The sequence below is a fragment of the Aptenodytes patagonicus genome, chromosome 1 (genome assembly GCF_965638725.1).
Source record: "Aptenodytes patagonicus chromosome 1, bAptPat1.pri.cur, whole genome shotgun sequence".
Lineage (NCBI taxonomy): Eukaryota > Metazoa > Chordata > Aves > Sphenisciformes > Spheniscidae > Aptenodytes > Aptenodytes patagonicus.
Window position 1 is genome coordinate 124,598,160 of NC_134949.1, and position 16,843 is coordinate 124,615,002.

General features: G+C 39.9%; 1 protein-coding gene across 3 annotated transcripts in view; it reads right to left on the reverse strand.

The window, feature by feature from the left end:
• The window catches only part of KCNJ6 (potassium inwardly rectifying channel subfamily J member 6), a 168,553-nt gene that overhangs the window by 97,406 nt on the left and 54,304 nt on the right, over positions 1-16,843 (reverse strand). The window lies entirely within an intron of this gene.

The window sequence follows — 16,843 nt, forward strand, 5'->3', positions numbered from 1 at the left end:
ATGTGCATCAACCTCTGTTGCACCCAGGAAGCATCACTGCTCCGAATAGTTGTCAGTATTGTAGATGGCACAGTGCTGGAGGCACAGTGTTTTTGCCTTGCCGGGGAAATCTTGGCCTTCTAGACCTAGGCATATGACACGTAGCTCTACTGAGGGATACTGGATCCAGGGGAACCATTCAAATGAGAATGTGCTCTGATTTGTTTTGTGTTTATACATAATTTTATTTTCTGTCTCTTAACTCATTCATAGATTATGGCTCTGACCTTGGAATATAAAGTATCACAGATTCTGACATGTTGTTGCACTGACTTCAGCATCAGTGACTGCCACTGCTGGCACCAGAAACCTGCTCATACCTTCACAGCCGTGAGTTCCAAAACCAAGGTCTCTATGGGAAAAGTAGGACCAAAGAGGCTTTTGATAGACCTGTAGCTCTTTATTTATAGACCTTGCAACAGCTACTGAAGAACCTTTGATTTAAGAAGCACCTTTTATCTGCTATGTAACTTTAGCTGAAGTGAATACTTATTTTTCAGTTTTGTCTGGGGTTTATTTTAAGGCAGGTTTTTTTGGAAGAACTCTAGGTTTTTGCTTACTACTGATGTCAACAGTGCTGTCACCAGAATCTTCCATTTTCTTTGGAAAACCCGATATCTTTGTGATGGGGGAATAGAGTATTCTCCTGGCCCTTTCATCTCCAATCTCGTCTGTGGTATGGTAGGGAGCTCTCAGCAAGTGAACCAAGGACGACACAGGAGAGCGGTGGCTCTCCACAGAGGCTGAGACATTCATGCCAAGTTTTGAGTGGTGGCAGGAGATGTGACCACCTCCTGTGTGGAGAGCACTGAAAGAGGAAAAAGGTGATGATTTAGTTTGTATGTTCCCCGCTGAGGGCAAAATGCACCGTAAGCCAACTGTAATTTCTGCACTTGTCCTTAGAAAATAGTGTGGGCACATAGTATAACTCTGTGGGCTTCCTTGGTGCAGAACACAAGGAACACAGACAGATGGAAAGCTATCAGAGAGGACTTGTTATTCCTTAGGAATCTCAGTTGTTAGAGCATTGGTGCCATGCTTCCCAGTTACCCTGTGATATGAGTAATGCTACCCTGGGAGCAGAACGAGGCAGGGGAGTGTGATGGGAAGGAAGGCACTTGTTAACCTTGTTTGTCTCCATAAAGTATCGTGATGGGCTTTCTAGGCTGAGCAAAGAATACGTGCACATAACTTCCTATGAACGCACACTGAGACAAGACAGAGCTCCTTGGTGGTTCTCACATTTACAGCTGTTGGCTCTGAGAACCACAAACTCTGCCACTCCGCCTGCCACCACGCTGCTTGTGTTCTGCTTGGTTGGACTACTGGGAAATAATGACAGTCCGCAAATGCTGAAATGAATCTTGCAGGGGAGCTTGCAAGTGGATCTGCATAGATGCAAAGCTGGAATAATCGACTGCTCTTTACCACATGTTTGAGAGAACCAGGACCTGCAGGACCAGGAGGGATATGGGAGCGTGAGGATGAGGTGTACTGGACAACTTGTCAGGGGAAGCTTGCGAGGCATCTTTCTCAGCTGCTCCTGGCTTTATCCATTACATTTGCATTCGCGTAAGCACAAAATCAGAACCGAAGTTTAAAATCTCTCAGACAGCAGTGATTTGAAGTACTGCCTATACAACCTTGCTGAAATAAGCATGAAATGAATTTCAGCTAATACATTATTAATTTTGGTAATGCCACGTCTCTAGCGACCTCAGATATATGGAGTAATGAACGTGAATATTTAGAAAACTTGTCTTTTGTGTGTGTGTGTGTGTACCTGCCTGTGTACACACCTATGTGTGTGTCACATGAATGTGACTCTAGGTTTTCGTAAGCACTGCTTAAGATTCAGTCTTGATGCACATTGGAGATAAAAAGATTTGTATCAATTTTTCCTTTTAACTGCTTAGTTCTTGTTTGTGACCTTTTGTTCCTAATGCATTAAGGGAATGGAAATGAATGCTTTCACTAGCTATTTATAGAAAAAGGCTTTAAAATAATATTTAAGAGGGATTTTTTCATGGAGCATTTTATTTATATTATAAAGCTGGAATAAATAATTGCACACTATATAGAGTAGCAATTCCTACTTTGTCATGTTTTTACAGTCTTCATAGTATTTATCACTTTTAAAAACTTGAGTAATAACTTTCCTGTGCTGCCTTCCATCAAAACTAATTAGAATATATCTTAAAATGACAATTCATTAGGGTGTTGCCAATGTAGCTGCAGAGCTTTCTATCATTTTCTGAACTGTATTGTTTATATAATAAAGCTAGTAGCAAATAATAATCTTTGGTGACATATGTTTCTGCTCTTGCGATGCATTTAGTGAGGTGAATATAAAATAATGTGAAGTAATGATTGTAGGAAGAAAGATCAAGGAGTTACCCCATCAGTCTTCTACACTACTATAGATTAAATGACTGCTGCAGTAAAATAATACTATGTTAGCTTTGTCACTTTATTCTCAAGACGGTGCTAAAGGACTGTAACCCATTTAAATACTTCCAATTTTGGGGGGAAAACTAAAAAAAATAAAGATTTTGCTTTGTATGAATTGATACTATGGAAGAACTAATTGATTCCTTTTTATATTAAAATATGTATGTGTACATGTGCTTGGAGTGACTCCAGATCTATTGGCTTTGTCAAATAGACTTTTCCTTACATGGAAATACAGCTTCCAAACAGATAGTTTTCCTAGTCCATTGTGTGACCATATTTCAGGATCATATTAAGATGAACTTCTTATTGCTCTCTTCATAATATATAGGGAAGTCTGCTCCATTAATTCAAGTCTGAGATAAAAACATATAAATATGATGGATTTTTAGATGGAAACAGAATACAAAGTCATAATCTTTGAATAGTTGCTGGATTTTACCATGAACACTGTGGGAATTAGCAGCACTGAGACCTTGTAATTCTAAAGGCAGGGGCTTTCTGCTGCACCACCCTTGGGAGAACACATGTAGAGGGCAGATCCTCAGCTCTTCTTGAAACTTGTTTAGCTGATTTGAGGAAATTTATGTCTGTTTCTCTCAATGAAATAGTAAACTGGTTTACTGCTGTTAGGTTTTTTGGAAGTGAATATGAAATGCTTGATAAATCACATCCCTTTTCTATACGTGATTATCTCAGGTGTTGTGCTAGTGCTTGTTGTCACACATGGTTGTAACTGGTGTTGCTCACCTTGGTGTGAGGACCAAGTGATGTATTATCTGTCTTGTAGGCAGTGAGAGATGAAAAATTGAAGTGCTTCTCCACTGCATCTGTGAGAACATATTGCTAGTGATTCTCTCAGATGACTTTTTATATGATGTGCAAAGGCAAATACATTGCCAGTTCACCTTTCTTTGATGTTAAATCTCCAACAGGCATTTTAACAGCAACCCCTTGCCACGTAGATTTATTTCAATTTATGAAGACTAGTTTCTTTATTCTTGTAGGACTAATGGGCAGAAGTAGCCCAGAAATTTTACCAAAAAATGAAAGAGGAGAACCTGGATCTCTTCTGAATACAATTGTAGGGCAGTGAACATCTGCCACCATAGAAGGTGCAGAGGGTTCCAACAGCCTTCTCCACCTTTACAGCATCTGACATGATGAGGTAGCTTAATGCTCTCTATTGCTTCCTTTCTTTTTTTTTTCCCTTTTTTTTTGGGTGCGGGAAGTTCTCTGAAAAATTATGCTATCTGCAACTTTTTTGCAAAGAGATTTATGTTTGACTGGAGGCTAGGAGTGCCTTGTTCTGGCCTGAAGTTAATCTCCCTAGCATTGTCTCAGTAAATGACTTCTGGTTGCCATTTTCTGCCTATGGTTTATGCCATACAAAAAGGCAGCATTCGTCCAAATCCATCAGTGGTTTATAGCACTGGGTACATTGCTCCAGCATCTCACTTCTTTTTTAAAAGAGGCTGAACAGTCTGATGAGAAAGAGATACAGTGGGGATGGCTGGTCATGGCTACCATGCTTTCTTCTGCCAGAAATCATTGGGCCAAGAAGGAAGTGCATTCTTCAGGGGTCTGGCATTTGAAGTTGTTTATCAGCAAGGGCTCTTCATTAATGAAAGATAGGCCTTGCCTTTCATGGGATGGGGCAGAGCTGGCAGCAGAATCAGATCATGGGTTCAGCAGCATCTCTGCCCATCAAACCCACTGGCACTGCATTTCAGAGCAAACTGTGCCTCTTTCCTCTTGAGTATCCTGATTGCGTAGCACAACTACTGGTGCATGGGTAACAACACACCTACCGCTATTTCAGTGTACTTTAGTTCTCTAGGGCTTGGTTCAGGCAGGATGAGAGCTGCCTTCTGCCACGTAAGCAGTTATTTCTGTGCCATGGGATGGGGGAGGGAGTCTGCTGCACTAGTGTGGGATCTGTATTTTAATCTGCTGCTGATGGAACATACACATGTATCCCATCTGTATCCCATCATTGTATGATGACAGGTAGCTTCCTCTTCCTTTTAAAAAGAAGAGCTGGTATGCAAAAATAACTGTATTAAAAGATCTTTTTGAAGCCACAATGTTAGCAAAATTATGACATGAGTACTTATAATATGGTCTCTAATTGTGTTTTCTTTTTCTTTGGGAAATTGCCATCTGCAGAAGGAGTGATGTTTAGTGTGTGAATCAGGGATATGCAGTGAAAAAGGTGTCTGGTTGTACATCTAATTTCTCTTTCACCCATAAAATTCACAGATGTATAAACAATGACCTTGTGATTAGACGACCATTTAGTTCTTGGTCCCTAACTCTCGTTTAGTTGTCCTTTTTGAAAGCTTACAGAAATACTTAATTAAAGTTGTGGTTGGCTGTCATTAGAACCACACACTTAATTTCCTGGGTGCTCAGCTGAGATCTGGAGATTCTCGTTTTAGTCTCGGTTACAAAGCCTTTGCACCTGACATTGCTGAGGCTTAGCACCTTTGGCAGAAGGCCTACTGGGATACAAATGGACTGGGGCTCGGGACATCGTTAGTTGTAGCCCTTGCCTCTGGTTCCTTTAGTGACCTTTGGCAGGTAATTCTGAGTTCCCATCTCGGTTTCTGTCTGCAAGGTGGAGACAGAAATAACTTCCTTCATTGTCTGCAAATGAACTTGGACACCATGTTGAAAGTCCCATGGGACAACCCAGGAGCAAGTGGTGTGACTTGGGCATGTTAGTACTGGCACTTCTGAGCTTGAGGATGCTCTGAAACCACAGCTGCTTCAAGCCTTTCACTGCAGACTGATGGGCACAGAATATGTGTGGACATAACTGCTTTTTCCCTGCTACTCTCATATGTCACCGTCATTTACAGATCAGCTGTACATAGTTTCTCTTATGTTACTGGCAGTGTAAAGTTTAAAGCCAAAACAAATTCTCACCCAAGAATTCAGTCCGTCACCACCTCCTCCAATCTAACCAAAGGTTGTGTAAGATACATATACATTTATATACACACAATTCTGTGCATATATGTGTGTGTATATATCTCCATTTAGATATTTAAGAAATACTTTGTACACATGAAAATTACTTTATTTTAAACGAAAAAAAAGTCAGGTCTTTAATCCCTAGTACATCAAATATTACCTTTAGTTATGTGGGAAGAGAGTTGAGGAGGATATTAAAGCCTGAAATTATTGAGCTGTTTGTAGAATTAGTTAGTGAACATGGGCAATAATCCGTGGTTTAAAAAGCAAAATCCCCAAGGATTTTGAGTCCATGTGTTCAGTGTACATGCATGTCCTGTCTATCTAATAGATCAATATTTCACAGACCAAGAACAATTTACATGACAGACTGTAAATTATAATGGCTCCAAAACCAGCCAGTATAAATGGATTCTAAGCAGCGTGAATCAATAACAGACGCTTCTCTAATAGCTTCCCCACTGCTGGTGGGAGACAAAAGCTGAAACACCACATCTGTTGTTCTGTTGCCACCTTGGGAATGCCTGATACTATGTATCCCATCCAGATCTTTGTTCTGGTCAATTTTTTTACATTTTCTATTGAAAATCTTGGCAGGGTAACTTACAGCCCTGTGTGGAAACTTAAGATCCTCACTGTTCGTGCCTAAGCATATCAACCTTCTTGTATATACAGGTGTACAGCTGGCATTTATTTAAGCACAATGTCCCATTGGCTTCATAGCCAGATGTCAGGAATGGCACAGTATGGTTTTGTGGGACACACGGTTTTGTCCCCAGTGGTAAGTCTCAGCAACATTATGATGATTAGGTAGTTAATACTTCTGAAATGCTAAGTGTTGATCATGGAGAGACACACTGTGGCTAAGGATTTCCAAAGGGACACAGTCTACCTCAGACAGCCCTAATTCTCTGTCTTGTTCTGTCACACCTATAAAACAATTCACGTGAGCTACTCCTCCAAAAGTGCTCCTGCTCCATTTGCTAATAGCCTCTTTCATTTGTTTGTTCTAGTAAAAGATTTCATCGATCTCTTCTATGCTTTGGTAGATCTGTAATGGATTTTCTGCACTCTTCTCTTTCTGACTCTCAGGTCCCTTGCTCTTTCTCTTTGGATCTCAGCCATTTTTGAGCTTCTTTAAGTTTCTTCCTTTTTTAACAAACTCTCATTCATTCCTGATGATTCTACTATGCCTTCTTCCATGACATATTGCATTTTTTCATTTGTGTGGGTTATTGGTAAAGAAACAGCCTTCCCCTCAGAAAAACAAACCAAACCAAGCCAAACCAAGCCAAACCAAACCAAACCAAACCAAACCAAACCAAACCAAACCAAACCAAACCCAACCCAAACACAAGACCCCAAACAAACCAAAACCAACCAAAAAACCCAAAGGCAAGTCCTCCTTCCCCAGCAATCTCTGATTCAACAACTGTGTGGTTTATATACATCTACTGGTGATAGGAGTGAAAGCTAACCTCCATCCCTGCCATCATTGCTCACTTCGCCCCACTCCCATTAGCCTGATCCCTCTGTCCCAATAGTCTCTCTACTTCTGATCCCTGTTCATTGTCCCCCACCCCTCTGCATGGTGGTTTTGAACTGTGAGTTATGTGAGGACTTGTCTGCTAGTACCTGTACTTTCAAAGAGGTGTGGATTTTATGAGGTTATACATGTGAAAATAGGATATTAAGATTCTCACTTTTTCTTCCTCTCTCCCAACTTTTCTCTGTTTTGGTTGAACTGTAATTAATTCTCGGATTTCTAGTTTAATTTTCTTAAGGTCTATCTGACAGCTGAATGTTAATATGTCTAAGAAAGGATTTCTTACTCTCCTCCTCCCTTCCAAAAAACCTCTCTTGTCTTCATTCCCAGTTCTAGTTATTGGTGTGAACAGAGGGCTCTGTTATTTCTGTCTCCATAGCATTTCATCATTTCAGTATCATCTTTAATTCCCCTGGTTTTCCCTCACTTCTTCACTGCTTGGTTAAGTGTTTTTATAATGATCTTGTATGTATGTCTTTTCTATCTAATCACATCACTAAAACTGCTGTAATACACACTCTGTATAATATACATAGACTGAAATACAGTCTGTAAATCTACTGCTAAGGTTTCCCCTTCCTCCCCTCTGCACACATCTACTCTCACACACCCCCTCTGCTATTCACTGTTGCAGTTGTGTTCCCAGTTTTTTCTGTCTCTCTGTTAGCACTTTTTCTTTCTGTTATTAAATTGAAGGTTCTTCTGCCTTTCAGAAAGCACAAGAAATCAGATCCTGGTTATAGACCTACTCTTCTCTTCTCTGCCTATTCACCCTGCATCCTTTAAAAGTGCGTTTCCTCAGGATGTCCCATAGTCATGAAATTGCCAGTCAGTCGTGGTCACTGAAGTACATATTCCTCGTTGCGCTCTTCTTTCTTGAAAGTGTGAACAATCTGGTACAAGAGCTGTGTTAATGATTTGCCACAGATTGTCTTTCGCACAGGTCAGTGTATGTGTCTGATACTCTAAAAATTAAAAACTGTAATGGATGACTGGCATGAAAAGGAGGAAGAAACAGTGGATAGGGGTACGGCAAGTGAATTAGCACTGAAGACAGTTAGAGCTGCCTGGTCAGTCTTATTGGAATAGTGTCTTTCTAAGCCTCAGGGAAAATACTATAGATTGCTTGGTGCATTTCTGCATATAAAAGGGATAGGAGTGGAAAAGACAAAGAAACAAAACAGTCCTTTTTTTCCTTTGCAGTAATCCGTAGATGCTTGGCTGAGATGGGCTAATATTAAAATGAAAGCACATTGTCACACTCTTCCCACACCTCCGAGCAACAGACTGAACTATACATAAGAGACAGTACTCCCTAACATCTGACTGAAACACATTTGCTTTCACTGTGCCAAGAGGAGGATGGAAATGGTATCAACACCTTGCTTTAAAAATGCTGTGAGCAAAGATTTAAAAAAAAAAAGAACAGAAGAAGGCGGCTTATATTTGGAGCTCAAATTGTGATTTACACTGACAATTTCAGTGGTAAGCAATTCCATTGGTTTTTTTTTTTCCATTTTAGAGGTTTTTACCTCTTAGCTGTCCTTGAAGCTATAAACCACCTCAAGCATAGTAAACCAACAGCAGCTGTAGCTTTCTCTTAGGCAACACTACCTGTTCTCCTTTGCTGTCCTCCCTGCCCCTAAAACCAAGATATATTATGAATGTATGACATAAGCATCTTTCCCTCCCTCCCTCCCTCCCTCCCTCCCTTCCTTCCTTCTTGCCTTCCTGCCTTCCTGCCTTCCCACCTGCCTTCCCGCCTGCCTTCCCTTCCTCCTTCCTTTCTTTCTTCCTTCTTCTTGCCTTCCTTCCTCCTCTCCTTCTTGCCTGTCTTCCTCCTTCCTTCCTGCCTTCCTGCCTGTCTTCCCTTCCTCCTTCCTTCCTTCCTTCCTTCCTTCCTTCCTTCCTTCCTTCCTTCCTTCCTTCCTTCCTTCCTTCCTTCCTTCCTTCCTTCCTTCCTTCCTTCCTTCCTTCCTTCCTTCCTTCCTTCCTTCCTTCCTTCCTTCCTTCCTTCCTTCCTTCTCTCCCTCCCTCCCTCTCCCTGTCTCTCTTTCCCTCTTTCAGCAGCCCCCTCACTCCTCACCGATATGTGGTCTATTGTGATTCCTTAAGACTTATAAATGTCAGTCCTTCCCCCAGCCTCCCCCCACCAGATTCTGCTGTTTCAGTTCTCCAACATCTCTTGCTATATATAGCCAATTTGTCTAACTGAGCAGAAAAAAAAACCCCTTTACTTTCTGTAGGGAATACCAGCAAAGCAGCAAATATTGCCATGGCAACAAGCCTCTCAATCCATCAGACTCCTGCAGTATCTAATACATAATCTGTAAGGCGGGGACTAGTGTTGAAAAATGAACATGACATATTGTCACTTCAGGATTTAATATCCCTTCCCCATGACCTTAATTAGCTCACCTTATTTTGGGTAATTATTCAATTTCTGATAGAAACTTCTATTTTATTTTGCTTTACTGAGGAAGCTAATGTGTGAGCTGCCTTCATTAAACTGAAACTTTTGACTTTTTCCCCACAAACATGCCACAAAATGGGAGTTTCTATAGTAACACACAATGCAGACTTAATTTGAAATTATAATCTCTTGATAAAGATAAGATTCCCCCAGCCCCCTTCTCAGTGTATTTTCTTTTTTAAAAAAAATTGGTTTTGCCACAGTGGTATACCTCTCTTCTGTTCCAAAGGAAGTTTGAGAAGAGTTTCTGAAAATTAAAAACTATCATCTAACATTACTGCTGAAGTTAAAAATACACATTCTCAGCACTCATTTTCCTTGTACATTATAAATTTTGTATAATTTTGTTGCTTTTTGGCCTCGTCTTATTCTTAAATTATTAAATTATTTTGCTACGCCTGTTTGTTTGTTTAATGCCATGGAAAAAGGATAACTGCATTTAAGCCAACAACACTTGCAAGTGTTACTGGAAAGGCCTTTATTGAGCTTAATGATAGGCCTTGGATTTTTACCCTAGTTTTCTAGAACATATACTATTATGGAGTCATTATGGAGCATTCAATGTGACAACTTAAAAAAAAATTAATCCAATTTGAACAGCATTTAAGAAGCATTTCCAGGCCTTCTTCTGCTGAGTGGGAAGATGTAGATCTGCAAGACCTTTTGTTGAGGATTTGGAAGTGGAGGTGGGAAGGAGGGAGAAGAGAAGGCTTTGATTACGGTTGGGGTGTCCAAAATAGGAGCATGCAGGAGTGAAATGTTTCATGGGGAACTGGACTTTCCTAGTGAGGCAGAGGGAGTCAACTAGCCGCTCCTAAACACTGGGGTGTTTGGGGATGGAATTGACACCTACTGGAAATGGCCCATGTGTAAATCATTTGACGCACCAACTCTCATTAAATCAATTCCACAGAATGAAGCCTAAATCCCACTGTTAATCCCTCCCACCAACAAAGTTTCTCCAGGGCTTCAAATCAGGCTCCTCATGGCCAGGAGGTTTACCATTTGGACATCCATTCAAGCTGTGAAAGTGGCCATAGAGACCACTGCCTCCTTCTCCTTGTGGCTCTGCATCTCAGAGGGAGGGACTCTCAGTTATGGACCCCTGACTGTTCTTCATGGGCATTTGAACAAAGCTCTACAGATGTTTCTGAACAGCGAACAACAGAGTTGTGCCAACAGCCTGACTCAAGCTTTGCTACCAGTCCACCTATTTGCCAACAGGTTTCTGCGTGGTTGTTTCATGTCTACCCCAAAAGAGAAGAAAGGGTAAACTATACTGATTTGAAGAAACGTACTTTAAAATTAGACCATTTCAAGCTGCTTTGAAATGTGGTCATTTTAAATGTTGCCCTCACACCTGCAAAGCGGGTTTTTTTTTTCCAGCAGCCTTTGGGAGTTCTGTAAATGTCAGTCAACAATGTGGCAAAAACAGAGCAGAATCTCTTGCAGTAGGGGCATAGAACGAACCGAGGCAACACCGGGTTTTAAAAACCTATCACAAGCTCAAGACATCGCAACACAACAATACTTAAGACCTTGACACTGGCAGTCTTTCCATTGTGTGGACTGTTCTACCTGACTAGCAGTCAGTGGGGTCATACCCTAATGCAGGGGTCTACCTGTTCAAAGTTACTGACATAAAGAAATAATTTAAATGAGTTCATGAGCCTCTCTCCTTCCTTTTCATGTTAACATCATGGGCACCTTATAAAGTTAGGGAGGCAGAAAAACAGTAGGAATTTTTCTGTTCACTTTAATGGGCTTTGTATCATGCTTTTCATGAATTCATTTTTAAACATTACAGCCCAGCACATATGATTGAATGAATACTAAAAATATGCAGCATTCACCCACAAATTAGTACAACAGCATGAGTTATTTGTGCCTTAAATAGTAATACTCCCCTAAATAATAATGTTATCACCAAAAAGACACTCAACCGCATGCAAGAGCAATATGCCATAGGAAACAAACTGACTTAGCAGGAGGTCTGTAGATAGTTCTTTTCTGTCTTATTAAAAAAAACCAGAAAAGATAAGAAATGTGTGCCAATACACCATCCTATATTTCAGTAGGTTTCAGAGGAAAATGTTTTCTGCCTATCATTAAAATAACTATTCAAACAATACTAGAAAAGAGAGCAGAACAGATATTTAAACTGTCTCCTATATCTGTCAAGTGAAAGTATAGGTTTTCTAAACTCAACAGAAATGTGCCACTTTTTAGGACAAGTAATCATGCTATTTACTGTCCCTTTGATTTGCAGCTAGGTTAGCAAACGCTTCATGACACGTGACATGACTCCATTGCGTAAGTTCGTAGGAGCAACAGAGGAAACCTGCGATGTAGATATAGCAGGCTCAGCTTGACAATGATAAATATGTCAGATGATGACAACTATTCTGTGAATTTAGTTCTTGTGAATGAACAAAAATGGTAATTTAAAGTGTCATGATTTGGAAGCATAATCATCTCTGTATCAGTCATTCACAATCAGTTGTAGTAGAATGGAGCCTGATGTTGTTCCATGCATAAAGTGTGAGCTGCATGAAGACATATGGATACAGATGGGGAGTCAGACAGGAGCATCAGATCTGACCTCCTAGATAAAACAACCAATTAAATTTCACCCAAGGACTGAGCCCAATCACTTACAGACCACTAAAATTTGACTGACTTGATGGAGATGAGGCAGAAAGTATGTGTTTATACAAGTCAAATATATTGCAGGTTTTGTCTCCAGTCTCTTTGTCCACACTGCTCTCAGTCCCCACGCTAGCTGGGTGAGGAAGAACCCAGCTGGGGAAGGACAGGGCTCAGTGAAAGCCCTTGTAACAGTGGCCAGTGACTTTTCTCAGCTTCAGAAGTGTCATGGGTTTTCTGCCTCTTTGTAAGCTGCTACCTTGCCTTTGGGAATTCGATAGGATCTCTGAGGTGTCGGGAACAAACCGGAATAGTTTTGTAGGTATGCTTAGAGCTCTTACTACTGCTCAGGTGGACACAGGTGGCCCATACTGACACTGGATTAAAAGGGTCCCCGGCCTTACAACTATAGGAAGACAGGGAAAGTTATCTTATAACTGCTGAGTGATACTCCTAATGTGGGGCTGGTGGTGGTGATGGTAATGTAATAGGTGGTGTTAACAGGTGATGAAAAGGGAGATAGAAACCAATCTCTCAAGCAGACTGATGTGAAGTTCTTCTGTGGAACCATCCATAGAAGAACTTTTTGCCTAGTCTTTACTGGTTAGTAGATCACTTCCTTCTAACCTTCTTCCTAGTGGGTCATCTCCTTCTAACTCCTTGTATTTTAATGTCTGAGCTACTAAACTGCATGTTTGTAGCCCACTAGCTCATGTCTACCAGGATTCTTTTAAACTCGTTATCTACTCTATAGTACTTTGTGGCAATGTGTTTCATAGGCTGCATGCTCTATGAAAAGTATTTTCTCAGATGTGATGGCATTAAGGTTTTCTGACAAGGTCTTTTGCTATCTCTCCTGTTGACAAGTTGGTGCTGTCAGGAAGGGTAAAGAGAAATGCATTTATCTAAGGTACCATTCCATCAGTTGGGCTGAAATTACCTGTCTCTGTCCTGAGGAAACACAGGATTTTATTTTGGATGAATATTGATTTTGATGAGTTAACTCAGCTCAACAATGGTCAACTCTAGCAGCTTGCCTTTTTTTTTTTCCCTCTTTTTTTTTTTTTTTTTTTTTTGGTGAATACATAAGTCATTAAGCCAAACTAAGAACAGAAAGTCAAGTTTGGGCTCCAACTCCAATATTCAATGGAAGACTTCCAGATGAAAGGGGATATGCCAATGCAAGAGCTAGGCTTCTCAAAGTAACTTTGCTGCTGCTACTTCTGTATTGAGAGTGAAAGAAACACCACATTTCTTAAGCATTCCTTTTTAATTGCCAATTAGGTGAGTAAAAGCTGCATGCCTACTTTTGCTGCTACTGGTATTCTTTTTCTTTTGTGCAAGCCTTTCTGTTTTCCATTATTTCACTTACAGGTATGTGGATTAAGAAATGTGCTTATAAAGTATGATGATGACAAAGTGGAGGGAGTTCTGCAAAGAACAACCAGGACTGGAGGCCCTGAATGCTGAGGTGGACTATAAAATCTAACTCTGCAGTTTAATTACGAGGTGATTAGAAAGGGGCTCTGCAAGCTGGCAAATATTTGAAGAGGGGAGATAGGGGAATTATTTACAGGAGGGCTGATAATAGGAAGAAGCGCACTCTCTCTTTATATGGCAGAATTTCATGCAGTGCACAGTGCTAACAGTGAGGATCAGCAGGTGCACACAACTGTGTCCTCCCTTTCCTGCAGAAAGATATGCCTGTGCAACATGCCTGGGCTTGAGACAGCAAGGGGGGCAATGCTGAAGTCTGGGATAGACTGATGTTGGGGTGCAGAACAGCCCCATTGCACAGTCACTGCTATCCCTGCATCTGGAAACAGTGCTGCGCTGACTCAAAGGAGGACAGATCTTACAGGTCTCTTCCTTCTTGTTGGTTTATATTTTAACAGCTCTCTTACTGTTGGCAATGACTCTCACTGGAGTCTTTTTGGTTTTCTCCTCCATGTAGTTCAAGATATTTTATGGTAAAAGGAATAGTGGTAAATAAAGTTAGAAAAGCCTGAGCTATGAGTGCAGGCAGTGGTTCAGAAATAACACACTTTGAATTAATGTGTTCTGTGCACAAGACAGAGTTTGATTTGTAGGCATTATTTTGCCTGTAATATGGTTAATATCATCCCTGTTATCCCCTGTCAAATGTTTGAAGAGAAATGGAGGCACGTGAAAAATACAGGGAGAATATAGTCTAGATTTAGGGATTAATTTAATACCTGATTATAAAGCTTTTAAAAGACATCTGTCGAAAATGCCACGATAAGACCTCTCCCTCATTGTTTATGTTGAATAATGCAACTGGGCCCTTTTTCTAATGAAATGGGGTATTTCTCTTTCACATCAAATAGTTTATCCTACCATGTTCTATGATATTTACCATTCATTGATTCTGGACGCCTTTGCAACTCATTTTCATAGTCTAAGGGTTTCAAAATCCAATACATTTATGGTACTACCTGTTTAACAGCTGCTCTTGTACATCTCAGATACATTTTTTTTCTGTATTGTTTTTCCCTTAACTGTTGACCAGTATTCTTTGCTATTCATCATGCTACGCTTATTTCCTAGAAATAAAATCCATTATGGTCTCTTATCTGCGTGATAGCTCAATAAACCTGATCCAGGTCAGACATTTTTCTACAGCTTTTGGAAACATTCATCCTGTTTTTCACCATTTAATTCAACCCATCTGCTCTCTGTGAAAACAATTGATTAGACATTTTTAATGACTTCTTTATCCTGAGTGAATATGAACTTCCTGCTCTTTGTGTATACAGTGTGGGCTTTTCTTTCAGCACTGCACACTGCTCACTTCTCCAACTGAAGTCCATTGTTGGTTAACCTTTGCAAGAGATAAGTGCATGTTAAATAAATACAGAAAAAGCTCTGCATTAGAAGAGCATTAAAATTGTGAAGCCAAGCCCCAAATAGCTGGAAATAGACAGGTAAGGATGCAATGCCAACTGGCCCAGATGTGAACGTGCCCATATTATTCAGGGTATGATAAGAAAATGTCTCAAAAAAGGCTTTAGCCACCTAACTGACATTTTTGGCAACTCAGTCCCATACCAAGGTCCTCAAAAACTGGTACTTAAAATATGAAGTGACTTCAGCTTTCAGTATTAAATTTCTGCACATGCTTAAACTAATTCTGGACATGCCCAGAAACACTGGGCATGTATTTCCCCTCTGAAGAGTGTCTTATACCTAAATGTATCTCATACCAAATCTCTCATGGATTCACAATTCTGCCCTACTGCTGATCAGAAGATGTTATTGCAATATGACTGTGGATTGGGTTCTGTAGAAAGCAGTGCTGTGGGAAGGTGTGAAGGTGGTTGTCTAATAGCTTTGTGTCTAGACCACTTAGATTTGGTATAGGAGATGAGTGTTTGCTCTGGGAAGCATGCGACTGAAAAACCCAGCTTTGCTGTGCCATGGACCATAGCAATGCAAAGGAAAGGCACTGAGAATTCTTAAATCGTTTCAGACTGACTGTAGCCTCTGTTTTAGAAATGGGTGATCCTGAGCCATTAAAAGTAAGGGAAGTATTGAAACACACACCTACTGTGGAAAATGACAACCTCAATAGAATAAATGTTGTTAAAGGTGTTTCAATAAGAAGCGGGACAATGTAGCCTATATGTAATCACTGTTCCTAAGTAGAAAACCAGAAATTTTTACTTTGTTCATAATTCAGCTCTTGGTTATCTCATCCCCGATATTTTGAGTTTAATTTTCACAGAGATTTTAGCTTAGCAGAGTAATATTAGCAATGCTATCAAAATTTAATATGTTTTTGAAAAATCTAAGCTTCTAGCATCATATGACTATATGAGAGTCTTGGTTTTCATTTGGCAAAAAACATTTCTGTCCCTCACACTTACAGAGAGAAATTAAAGACAAGACCCTTAAAAGCTCAGAGAATGCAAAGCAAATACTCTTCACATTGTTGTATACTGAGGACTGGAAATACTGTCAATCAGCTTCCTGATTAAGACAAGTTTCTTTTGTTTCTTATTGCATATGTAAGTTCACAGTTCTTTGAAGCCCCTGATAGTGCATCACTGAAATAATAGAACTTCTTGCTTTCTTGCATAATGAACTCCTGTTTTAGAATTTCATTCTACTCTCAAAACCTGACCTTTACCATGAAGAATAGACTGTATTTTCATTTAATGTTAATGGCATAGTTCTTTCTGTTCTTGTCATTATATGCATCAGCTAATTTCTGCCAAAATAATAACAACAATATTAATATTAATAATAATAATAAAAATACACATTCTGGTTACTTGTAATTTAAATTTGACCAAAGATTTAAGGAGTTAATTTTGAAATAAATGTTATCAACCTATATATACAGTATTGAATCAACAGTAACTAGATGTTCGACTTAATAAAACATTTATCTCTATGGCTTAATATTTGCTACAAAACTACTCCTCCAGAAATAACTATCGCAACAGAACTCTTTTCTTACTGAAAAGTAAGAGATGATGAAAATACATATTGTGGGAAAACCAGCCTTCCTATCCTACTCTTGGCATGCCCTTATCAAAAGGCTAACCATGAAAGGATAACAGGGTATCTTGAAAATAAATGACTCTAACTTCCTCAAGCATGGCCAAATGTCTTTCTTGAGTGAGTTTTCTGAAGGCTTTGGAGTTTTTGCACTTGAATTGTGCATTGTAAGAATCTGCTCTTTC